Source organism: Equus caballus, chromosome 7 (assembly GCF_041296265.1).
Source record: "Equus caballus isolate H_3958 breed thoroughbred chromosome 7, TB-T2T, whole genome shotgun sequence".
Lineage (NCBI taxonomy): Eukaryota > Metazoa > Chordata > Mammalia > Perissodactyla > Equidae > Equus > Equus caballus.
Genome location: NC_091690.1, coordinates 96,403,140 through 96,415,707, shown reverse-complemented (window position 1 = coordinate 96,415,707; position 12,568 = coordinate 96,403,140). Strand labels below are relative to the sequence as shown.

At 43.7% G+C, this 12,568-nt stretch overlaps 1 protein-coding gene across 1 annotated transcript in view; it reads right to left on the bottom strand.

The window, feature by feature from the left end:
• Nucleotides 1–214: 214 nt before the first annotated feature.
• Nucleotides 215–12,568, bottom strand: part of LOC138925271 (basic salivary proline-rich protein 4-like) — an 80,999-nt gene continuing 68,645 nt past the window's right edge. Inside the window, exons 4-5 of the mRNA XM_070275036.1 lie at nt 4,923–5,030; nt 215–4,084 (exon numbers count right to left, since the gene is read on the bottom strand). The gene's annotated coding sequence lies outside the window, so the exon portion shown is untranslated. The remainder of the gene's footprint in view (nt 4,085–4,922; nt 5,031–12,568) is intronic.

Sequence of the window (12,568 nt, the reverse complement as noted above, 5' to 3'; positions counted from 1 at the left end):
CACACCAAACTTTAGCCACTAGGCCATCAGGGCTGCCTTGAGAAAGCAGCACTTTTAAAGTGCTTCCACAAAAGCCCAGACTAATAATATAATATAACATATTCTCTCCATAACATATTCTCTGTATAATATATTCCTTATGTAATATATTCTATATATAATTCCCCTAACATAGTTTCCCAAGACAATAGTAATCATAATAATTCATTAAGTGTTTATTTTGTGTATGTTTATATTTATTCCACACCATATTTCAAAAACAATATGAGGTACCTTAAAATGTACAAACAATTTAACATTATACAAAAGGTTGTAAATAAGCTCTTACATAATGCAAAGAAAACTGAAGGCGAGAAAGTAAAGGCGAGAAAGAAATATAAGCAGAGAAAGTTGTGACCCAATGTCCCAGCTTCAAAGCCCCTATCCTCACTAGAATTCATCTGATCCTTAACACAATCCTAGGAAGTGGAAAGGCTAAGCATTCTTAATCTAATTTTACAGATGAGGAAACTGAGGTAGGAAGAGCTTAAACAGTCATCCCAAGATAACACAACTGGTAAAGATAGACTGGGACCAGAGTAAGGTTTCCTGCCTCCCAGCCCAGAGCTCAGCGGACTCTGGTCCAGTCACCAGGGCCCCTGGGAGAACCAAGGATGGCCCCCTGGACGGCTCTTGGCCTGCCTTCAGCATCATTGCAGGCCCTCCCCAGCCGGCAGGCTGCCCGCGCCCCCCAAAGCTGCAGCCGTCCTCCACGCTCCACCTGCCCCGTGCCTCCCCACACTCGCCTCCTTGAGCAGCAGACCCCCTCCGTGTCATGGTCACCCAGGCCGGTCTCAGGGCCCTCCAGGCTACTTCCTGGCCCAGGGAGGGCCAGCTGAGTGTGTGCATTTAGCGTTAGACACACGTATGCTAAAGCAGACCACGAACCAAAGGTGATAATTACAGAGAATGATGTTCGGTCTCAAAAAACTAAAGATCCTCATAACGACAAGCCTGTCTAAGCCCAGAGCAGGCTGGGCCGGGGTGGGCAGTGTAGACCGGTGCTGAGCCCCCGATCCCCCGTGGGCCCCCAGGCTCCACGTCTGCGTGCCCGCGACGGCCGGGCAGGGTCTCCCGGCTGCCTCTAGTTGGTCGGGATGCCTCCGACGCCCCCCTCCCCGTCCCCCGATTCTAAGGGAACCTGCTGCAGTGACGCCCAGGCAACCTTCTCAAGCAGCCTTCGGGAGAGTGACGGCGCGGGGCCCTCCCCAGGCGCCCGCCGGGGGCGCCTTCAGCACCCTTTAGGAGGCTGCGGAGAAGCCCCGGCCCCGTAGCCCGGCCCCCTGCGACAACCCGGCTCTCTGCAGCTTCTTCGCAAAGCTTCTCTTTTAGGCTGGTGCTTAAAGGCTTCCCCTAGATCCCTGGATTGTATCTCTATTTTTAAAAGTTAAGAGCATTTCTCCGTGGATTTGGATCTGGGGAAGAGTCTGAGCCCTGGAGCAGCCTCGCACTTGAGTGTCCCCTGAGCCCACTGGGCGGCCCACCCAGCGCGGCAGGGAGGCTGCCCAGGAACGGGGGAGGACGCAGAGCAGCTCCTCAGCCCCTGCGCCCCCAGGCGCCCCGTCACTGTTTCTAAGGTAACACATGTTGACAGCGCCGTCTCTAAGACCCGCAAGAAACGCTACTGGAGGACGCAGAGTGCATGCAGGAACCAGCGACACGCAGACAAGATGGCCAAGGCTGCCCTGGCTTTGTGCCCCGCACGCCACCCCCACCCCTCGGCCAGGGTGCAGGCGCTCCCCTGCCTACCCTGCGCAGCCCCCTCACCCGGGTTAGATGCCAGTGTGACCTGTGCCCAGAACACACGTGTCGAACATCTGCTTTGTGCCCAACTTGTGCTGGGCACTGTCTTTAAGGAGCTTATGGTCTTGTTGAGGAGGAACATGTGGGTGTATTTATTTATGCTGCGCGCTGCTCAGAAAAGGATTAAAGGCAGTTTATTTAGAAAGAGCAAGTGCAACAACATGCAATGAGGCTAATACAAAAAGGCAGACCATAGATGAATGAATAAACAAAATGTGGCATACACCTACAATGGAATATTATTCGGCCTTAAAAAGGAAGGAAATCCTGACACATGCTACAACGTGGATGGACCTTGAAGACATCATGCTGAGTGGAATGAGGCAGACACAAAAGGACAAAGACTGTGTGATTCCACTTATACCAGGTCCCTAGAGTAGTCAGACTCATAAGGACAGAAAGCAGAATGGTGGGGACAGGGGGAAATGGGAGTTATTAAATGGGAACAGAGTTTCAGTCTGGCAAGATGGAAAAAGTTCTGGAGACGGATGATGGTGATGGCTGCGCAGCAATGTGAATGCACTTAAAGCCACTGAACTGTGTGCTTAAACATGGCTAAAATGGGAAATTTATGTCACGTGTATTTTGCCACAGGAAAAGAAAGACACATTGGACTCCAAATGCTTAGTATAAAAAAACTCATTAATACTTTTTAAAACATAATATTTTGATAATATTTTTGATGTGGGGGTTAAATAAAACATACTATTAAAATTTTTTTAAAATGCACATCACAGGTGAAGAATTCTAAAATCAAACGCTTTCAGGGGGCCAGCAGGTAGCACACATGTGAAGTGACAAGTTGTATTTACAACAGGGGGTGGGTGTGTTTGTGGCAACCAAGAGGCTGCGTGCCCAGCCTGAAGGCATTCAGGTTATATTTTTAAGAAATCTCAACTAAACAAATAAAATATGTCCTCAGCCTCAATTACCTGGAGGCTGTGGTCAGTGACATGGACATAGAATGTTACATGCTTGCTAAGAGAGTGTCACAAATTCGGCTTGAGCTCCCTAGCAAGCAATGTGAAAAGAGAACGTAGCCAGTTATACAGTTCACAGGGCGGTGAGAGAAAAACCAGGCAGCTATCCAGAAGCACTTGTGCTATCGATAATGAGATAGGGAAGAAATTTCTCCAAGAATCTCCTAGAAAGAGCACCGAAATTTAAGGAACAACACCCTCTGACGATGGGACAAGCCCATGGGAATTTTCTAGTCCCATTCCTCCTTGGGGCCCCTTATTTCCTAGAACAGTGCCACCAGATCATTTCTCCTGGAGGCCAGTGGTCCAGAGAGAGGCAAAGCAGCGCTGAGTGAACAGCAGAGACGACAAGAGCTATTGGCGTTCAAAGGAGGGCGCACGTGCTGAGGGCCGAGGGTCGGAGAGGCCATGGAATGCCGCGGGGCGAGGCTGGAGCTTTGGGAGAGGAGGAGTTCGAGTCCTGCCTGGCACACAGTGGGTGCTTGGGAAATACCTGTTGCATGAGTGGGTGGGTAGAGGAGAAAAAGCACAGGCACTTCTCAGCCGAAGGAGTAGAGAGGGTGTTCTGGGGAGCCATCTGGCTGGAGGATATTAGTCAGGACTTTCTTGGTGGCAAGTGATAGAAATCTAACTTGACCTTGATTTGGCGAAATGGAAATGTATTGAAAGCATTTTGGAGTGTCTCACATAATTAAAAGACAGCGTTGACCATTACTCACAGGGAAGGCAGGCGAAGGCAGGCCTCCGTGGTGGACCTGAGATGTGCTGCCCAGACCCCTTTCAAAGAAGGATGTGTTGCCCCAGATGTGGGTGGGTGTTTAGTAGACAGCCTGCAACCGTCTGTGACTTCAGGGTCTGCCTCAGCAACAGAGTTGCCTCACCCAGGAACATGCTCTTCCCTGGGCAGCCCAGACCCAGTCACTGGTCATGGGGACTATAAAGGCCAGGCCATCGTGGCCCATGCAGGACAATACCAACAAGTTCGCTGAGTGGTCGGCCAAGGCTTTGTTAGACCTGCGTTGTAGTTCAGTTTCCCTCTCTGCGCCACCCTGCTTCCTCTCCTTCTTCCCATGAGTGTTGCTCCCTAATAAATATCCTGCACCCGAGACTCCGTCTCAGGGTCTGATTCCGTAGAACCCGCCCTTTGACAGCCTAAGAAACATGTCGAACACAGGGCTCAAGTGCCAACAGGATGCTCTCTCCATCTCTCCTCGCTCCTCTCTGCAGCTTCGCTTCTGTCTCTTCCACTCCAGACTGGCTTTCTGCAAATATTGGGAAACTTGATCATGAAGAGTTTCTCATAGTTTTTGCCACAGCAATGGACAGATTGATATAGTTTAGTTTCTGATTTTAAAAAAAAGTTTTAAATCCCAGGAAAGGAGAATGAAGAGCCCAGCTGGGGTCAGGTGCCCACCCCAAAGCAAATCAACTGTGGCCTGGATGTCCAGGCATCATAATTGGCCAGGCTGGAGTCAAAACCTATTTCTCAGGGATAGGATCACGTAAGAACAAACGTGGCAGCCCCCAGCGAGCCACGGGGTTTGGAGGAGGATCACTGAGCAAAGAACACGATGCTATCCTATTTTCGGGAGTAGGAGCAATCGCCTTTAGAAGATTAATTTGGGATTTTGAATGTCAGGTGTAAGAGATAACACATCTTTATCTAAGTTCATTGACTTTCAAACAAACTCTTAAAAGAACAGGACTCTTTCTCAAACAAAACGTAACCTGGGAACACGGACAGAGTAAGTAGATCACAATGGAGCTGCTGATTTGGGAGGAGGCAGGGGGCATAGAATCCAGTCTCTTGGTCTTCTCTAATTCCATTCCCCAGCGACTAATGAGTCACCTCGTTCATTCATTCATTTTACAAATATTTACTGGACACTTATTCTGCCCCAGGCACTGTGCTAGACACTGGAAGGACAATGGCTGAGTAGAAATAAACACAGTCCCTATTTCTGGAACATACTACTTATGGTCCTCAGAACACAGTTTGAAACCCACTCTTCTGGGCAACTTTGTGGGAATAAGGACAAGGAGAATAAGTGATTGAGAAGGAGAGTGACATAATTAAAGGGATGCTTTAGAAATACTCACCTGGTGGTTTTAGGTATGGGCAACTTGATTTGGTCAAAGTTGAAGACTGGCTTGCTGATTAGTTAGGAGACCATTGCAATAGCCAAGACATGAAAGGCTGGGTCTAAACTAGAAAAAACGCAGAGGAAATGAAAAAGAAGCATGGATACAGGAAACATGATGTAAGGAAAATTGATGAGTCTTGGTGACAACCTCTTAATGGATCTGGCTAGTGTCTATTAACGCATGGTATTAAAACAATCCCACATACAGTCGTAGGGACCAGGTACCCCCGCCTTTTTCCACTCAATCAAATGTGCAATATATTCCCATCCACATCACCGCACTTACATATTAATCCTTCAAGCATCCCTGACGGCCCATGTCAGTCCCATTCCTTAGGCACCTTGACCACTCACACATATTTCTCTCGGTTCCAAGCACAACGCTTTCTCCTGACTGAGAGCAGCCCATGTCATTCCTTCCATCCTCTTCATAGTCCACTGTAATCAAGATTAAATTCCTGAACATTTACAATTCAACTAATATCAAACGCTTCTTTAGTCATGACATTGTTCTCCAGTTTCTCAGGGATTCGTTTTGTGTTGAATGAAAAAAATTTTAATATTCCTTCTACATCTTGTAAGTTCATGATTGGTTCAGTGTGTGACTATGGGAGATAAGGTCCATTTTTCTGGCTGCCTTTGCGATGACTCAGAGGATTGTCAAAGCATGTTTGGGCTGAAGCTGCTTGCACAGCTACCCCTCATATATTCACTTCGCAATTTGGATTTTCTGAGAATTTTATGAGATTACCTCAGTCATCACCCATTTCACAGCTGAGGAAACTGAATCCTGGAGTGGCTAAGAGACAATATCCTGGACTTTTTAATTTCAGTCCCATATTCTTTCACTACTAGAAGATGATACAAGAAAAGCTGGGGACATGTATACTTTATTGCAATCACCATAAAGGATCAGAGTAATTTTTATTGGTCACTGAAGCCCTGGTCACAGGAAACTCACTGAGGGCAAAGGTTTACCCTGAATTCCTGCTGTACAGCCTTTGTGTGTTTTAGAGTTTTGTGTACTTATTCCTCAGAATCCACCCAGGCTGCAGGCTACCTGAAGGCAGAGACCATGTATTATGTGTCCTTACCTCTCACACATGACTTCATTGGGCACAAAGATTCTAAGCCATGTTTCATTCATTTATTTATTCATTTGACAAATGTTTATTGAGTACCTACTGTGTACCAGGCACTATTCTAGGTGTTTGGGATGTAGCAGTAACTAAAGAAGACACAGTCTTTACCCCCATGGGGCATGTCATATAACAGAAAAATAAGGCATTGAACAAGTACGATCCAACAGAAAAGACAGTATTCAACAAGTGATGATGCTTACAAAAGGGAAGTGCAAAGTCCATGGGAACAGCCACTGAGGACCACCACCCATCCCTGCCCTTTCTCCCCCTGCCGCCCCCTCCCTGGGTCCATGAGCAAAACCGGCACCAGTGACATGAAGCTCAGGTGCTGCTGCCACTGCTTCCGTGTCCCTTGGGGCCCCTTCTGTGGGTTCACATAAGTTGGCACCTCAGAGCAAGTGTTATCGGTGACCTGAGCACCACCAACTGATAGTGCTAGATTGATAGACAACTGAGAGTGACAAGCCTGCATTCATTCATTCGGCAAACATTTATTGAGCATTTATTCTGTGCCAGGTACTGTGAGCAAAATAAATAGTCCCTTGGGGACGTCATTGGGGAGCATGTGTGGTGGGGGAGACAGACTGTAAACAAAGATCACACAAATAAATGTAAAAGTACAACACTGACAAGCCCTACACCATGCTGTGTGGAGCTGGAGGGTACACAAGGAAATTGACTTGTCTAACATCTTAGATATGACTAACCCGCAGCCTTGTGATTCCCAAAGCCTGAACTCTCTGTGTCTATGTCACAATGATAAGTCAGCTATGACATGAACATCTCCAGGACATTGTTTCCATATTCATTCAACTCCAATTATTAAAAAATTCTTCCTTTTATGGAACCTGGATTGACCATCTAAACAACATCAGTGTTCCAACCACAGGAATCACGCATAAAGTAGACGCCACCTTTTTTTCAAGTGTTTAAAAATAGCTAGTAACACTTTCTCCCTCCCAACCCTGGAATTTCAAACATTCCATCCCATGACATGCTTACAAGTTCCTACCCCTTCTCTGTCCCTTCTCTTAGGACATATTGTACAGTCTGAGTTTGGCTAATAGGTAGTCAGCATGCCCATTCTCCCTATCTCCATACTTATGGAAGACATTGCTAATTGATCCCCACATACTTTGCCACTGTTCCCAGATAAATCCTCATAACCCATCTCGACACAACACTCTAGGCAGCTATGATCAATCAATTGGTTTTAGCATGAGGGTTAAAATCTTTCGCCATCCAAGCATAGCAATGTTTCTCTAAAAGTGAAGTGCATGGAACAGACTCCCAGGCTCCGGCATTGAGTTCTAAAGTGAGGTCTAGGCTAGCCATCATTCTAGTCTCTTTCTGAAGATTCTAAACTTCATTATCAATGCTTCCTATCCTAGATGTTCCATTACCTGGCACGTTTTTGCAAATACTATGTGGTATGGGGAGACTCAGACAAATGAGTTCATATCCTCCCTTCACTATTTACCACTTTCTGGTTTTATTACCTGAAGCTCATTGAAACCATTTGTAAAATGTGGTTAATTAAGACCTACTTTACAGGGTGTAGGGACCAATGAGAGAATGTAGGTAGATTTAAAAGATCATCAGTACATTTTCTCGTCTCTTCTTTTTCCTCTCTCTTGACCTATATGGTCTAGGATAGTCCTTCCTCGTTTCTATAGCAACCAAAAGACTCCATGGAAAACTGCAAATCACTCTTGAAGGACTAAAAAACAGTAATTGAATAAATTAAAAGACATCTCCTGTGCCTAGTTAAGGTAACTCAACATTGTAAAGATGTCAGGTCTCTATAAGTTAATTTATAAATTTAATGTGGTTCCAATGTAAATACTGACAAGCTATTTTAAGAGTTAGACAAATTGACACCAAAGTTCAAACGGAGAAAAAAACATGCAAGAATAGCTAAGAAACTGAAAAAAGGAAAACTACAAGGGAGGATTAGCCTTACCAGATATTAAGACAAATATAAAGCGTCCATAATTAAAAGCTTCCATGGTTGGTATTGGTGTGTGAATAGACAAATAGCCCGGTGGAGCAGAACAGGATTAGATCCCCAAACATGGAAACACAGTATGTGATAAAGGTGGTGTCTCAAGTCACTGGGATGAAGATGGACACTTTTTAATAACTGGTGCTAGGACAACGAGGTAGCCGTCTAGTGAAAGGTAAAATTAGATCCATATCTCACATCATCCATATTAATAAACTCCAAGTGGATTAGGGCTCTAAATATGAAAAATGAGATCATGCAAGTGCTAGAAGAAACCATGGGTCAAGCCTTCTCTAACCTCAATGTAAGTAAAGGCTTTCTAAGGATGACTCAAAATCCAGAGGCAATAAAAAACAAGATTGATAGATTTTACTATATAAAAAATAAAAAAAACATTTTATTTAACAAAAGTTCCATAAAGAAAGTCAAAAGGCAAATGGAAAACTGGGAGAAAAGATTTGCCACACATACCACAGACGAAGGGCTAACATTCCTAATATAAAGGGCTCAATGATCGAGGCACAAAGGATCAAAAACTCAACAAAAAATGGGAAAAGACATGAACAGGAAAGTCACAAAAATAGACATCAAAAATGGACCTCAGAAATATGGAAAAATTGCTCAAATTCACTCATAATTAGAAAAATACAAATTGAAATAAAACTGAGATAGCATTTCATACCTATCGGACTGGCAAAACTTTAAAAATATGATGACATTCTGTTAGTGATGCTGTAGGGGGAAAGTCATTTTTACACATTTCTGGTACAAATGCAAATTTCTACAACCTTCTGGAAAGAAATTTGCAATACCTAAGAAAACTACATACATGCTTGCCTTTCAACCCAGCAATCCCACTTCTAGGAGTCTACCCTAAAGATACACCATGCAAGAATACGTACATATGAGGATATTCTTTGCAGCATTGTTTGTAGTTGTAAAATATTCGAAACTACCAAAATGCCCATATGTAAGAGTGTGGTTGAATAAACTATGTCACATCCATACAATGGAATACTATGCAGCTATAAAAAAAAGAATGGGGGGACCAGCCCAGTGGCATAATGGTTAAGTTCACAGGCTCCACTTCTGCAGTGCAGAGTTCGCAAGTTTGGATCCAAGGTGTGGACCTACACACTGCTCATCAAGCCGTGCTATGGTGGTGTCCCACATACAAAATAGAGGAAGAGTGGCACAGATGTTAGCTCAGGGCCAATCTTCCTCACCAGAAAAAAAAAAAAAAGAAACAAAGAATGAGGAAGATCTCTATGAGCAAATATGAAGTGATTTCCAGGACATACTGTTAAGCAAAAAAAAGCAAAGGCCAAAAGAGTATCTCTAAGATGCTATCCTTCACATAAGAAGAGGGGAGGTAAGAAAATACGCAGGTGTCTGCTCATTTGTGCAAAAGAAAAAAAGGAAGCATAAACCAGAAACTAAATCGAGTAGTTGCCTACAGGGTATGAGTGGAAAAGAGAAGTGGGGAATGGGGACAGAGAAGCAGGGTTGAGTGACACTGTGAGCATATCTTTTTGCATAGCTCTGACTCCTAGAAATACAGCAATGTTTCACAAGCCCTTCACATACCCCCACAACGAACAAATAGTTAAAGTCAACCAGTAGGTGAGGAAAAGAGAGCCATGAATGGAACAGAAACCCTAACAAATGAACCCCACTGCACTAGAATGATTAGCGTAACCCCCCTGAAATGGGTGGGGAAGAAAAGAAGTAACAAGGAAGCACAGAAGAGCACGTCTAGACAGATTCTGTGAAGCTAGAGAGGAGCAGAACTGTGCACACATGCTGTGATCCACTTAGGAAAAGTGTTTCTCACAGGGATGCGAGTTAGCAACTCTGAAACCCCTTTTGTACACACTGGAATTGAACAAGTAAGTAGATAGAGCGTAGGTAATGAGAGCCGTGTTTCTTACTGTTGGAAAAAGAAGTTACAAATAGGAAAAGGGGATGCTAGAATGAACACTGCGTTTTTGGACTAGACTCAGAGGCAGCAGTATAAATTCATGGGTTTTAATACATGTACAACAGGTAAATACAGAAATATAGATATATGCGTATATGTGGGTTCACATACACACATCTTTTTTCTAGTTCTGTCTGCTGGGAGGGCCTGGTAGCAATAACAACCGAGTAATAGTGAACACACTCGGGGCCCAGGTCTTGGTCTCTAAACACCGTGCTCCAATGAGGGGAACTTCTAGTCAAAGTGGTTGATTCCAAAGCAGGGACAGGGCAAACACAAGAAGATTCTGGAACTTCTGTGATGACAGAAAGTAAGAAAATGCTGCAAAGAAGATGGGAACATGTGGAAGAAAACAGGAGGCAACCTGAAGGAGCTCCCAATGGCCAAAGCTGGAACAATTTGAACAAAAAAATAAACAATGATATTACTAGATTTTAATTCATAGAATAAAATAAATATCCATATGTCCATATTGATATGATAAATCACCAAATAAAGAAATAGGGGAATGTAATAATGCTTTTTCACAATAGATCCCAATTGATGAACACAGAAGAAAAGAGGGAAATCTAGAAACACCATTAGACAAACATCACAGTAATTGTTGCAGACAAGATTCACTGACAGATGCTGAAATTACTGGGCGAGAGTTTGAGCACGAATAGGATTTGTACAATCTGAAAGTACGTCTCCCAGGACACTTACCAGTTACAAAGGGAGAGGTAATAACTTTGCAGTGAAGAAACTGGTCAGATACCACGTTAACCAAGTGATCAAGGTAAAAACACCACCGTTAATAAACTGGTCGACATCATGAACCCCACGGTACAATGGATGCATTGAGAAAGACACAAGAGCACTTTTGTAGTATTCTTGCCAAAAATGTATAGCCCCAATCTAATCATGAGATATATCAGACAAACCCAAGTTGAGTGACTTTCTACAAAGTAACTGACCAGTACTTATCACAAGCGTCAAGGTCAGAAAAGACAAGGGAAGACTGAGATACTGTTGCAGGCTAGAAGAGACTAAAGAGAAATAACAACTAAATACAATGTGAGACTGGCCTTAGGATCCTAGTCCAAAAAAAGGGCATTAGTGGGAAAAATGGTGAAATTCAAATAAAGTCTGTAGCCTAGTTGCCAGCATTGCACCAATGATAACATCCTGTTCTCAATCATTATCCTACAGTTATGTAAGATGGTTATCCCAAGGGATGTGGGGTGAGGGAGATAAAGGAACTCTGTACTGTTTTTGCAACCGTTCTGCAAGTTTAAAATTACTTTAAAATAGGGCTGGCCCCGTGGCCAAGTGGTTAAGTTCGTGCGCCCTGCTTTGGCAGCCCAGGGTTTGGCTCGTTCAGATCTTGGGTCTTAAGGTGTTAGGAATCCCCAGCAGGGCAGGTATCCAGCCCTTGACAGCCGACGGCCCTTGTGTCTCTGTGCACACACAGCGCCAGCCTGGGCCTGCCCCCGCGTTGGAAGACAGGACTCAACTCTCGTGCTGAGGGTGGAATAATTGCCGAGCCCCAGGGCCCCCGCTACCATTCTGCCTCCTCACTGACCTTGAAAACATAAGAAGAACCTCATGACCCACTGCTAATTCACAATGAACGACCAACTGACCTGAGCTGCAACTTCACGGGAGGAAGATTTTACTAAAGAAAAGTGAAAAATAAGGCACACTTAGCCCGTTTCTTTAAAAGTAAAAAAACCCACAAAACTGCATTGCAGCATTATTTATAGCAGTCTATGCATGGGGGAAACTTAGTGTTCAAAACTAGGGGATTGGTTGATAACATGTAATATTCATACACTGGGATGCCAAAAAGCAATTAAAAATAATGTAGACCATTCCGTGACACTCCACGTCATATTCCCAAAAAGTCAAAGAAGTAAGTTAAAGGATGAGGTGCATGTGAATATATATACATATACAAGCTACGTATCTATCAACATATTCATAGAAAGATTGAAAGAGAGGAAATTTGGGAAAGTATTCCCTAAAATGTTACTAAGGAGTTACCACTGATTGGTGAAATTATTAGTAATTTTTCCCCTCATTTTTTTACTTTCCTGCATTTTCTAGCAACTCCACAATGAACATATGTTCCTTTCTAACTTATAAAAATCTGATTTTAAAAATACAGAGTCCCCCTTATCTGCAGAGATAAGTTCTAAGACAAGATAAGTTGACGTCTGAAACCGTGGACAGTAACCAACCCTTTATTTAGTAGGTTTTCTCCCATACATGCACACCTACGATGAAACTTAATTTATAAACCAGGCACAGTAAGAGATTAACAACAATAACGAATAATAAAATAGAATAATTGTAACAATATACTATAATAAAAATTACCATAAATCTTAGCAGCCTCAGCATTGATTTTTTTTTTCTTTCTTTATTAAGTAGAGAACTTTTACCTTTTCACTTAAAGGAAGCACTTTATAGCTTTTCTTTGGCATATCCGA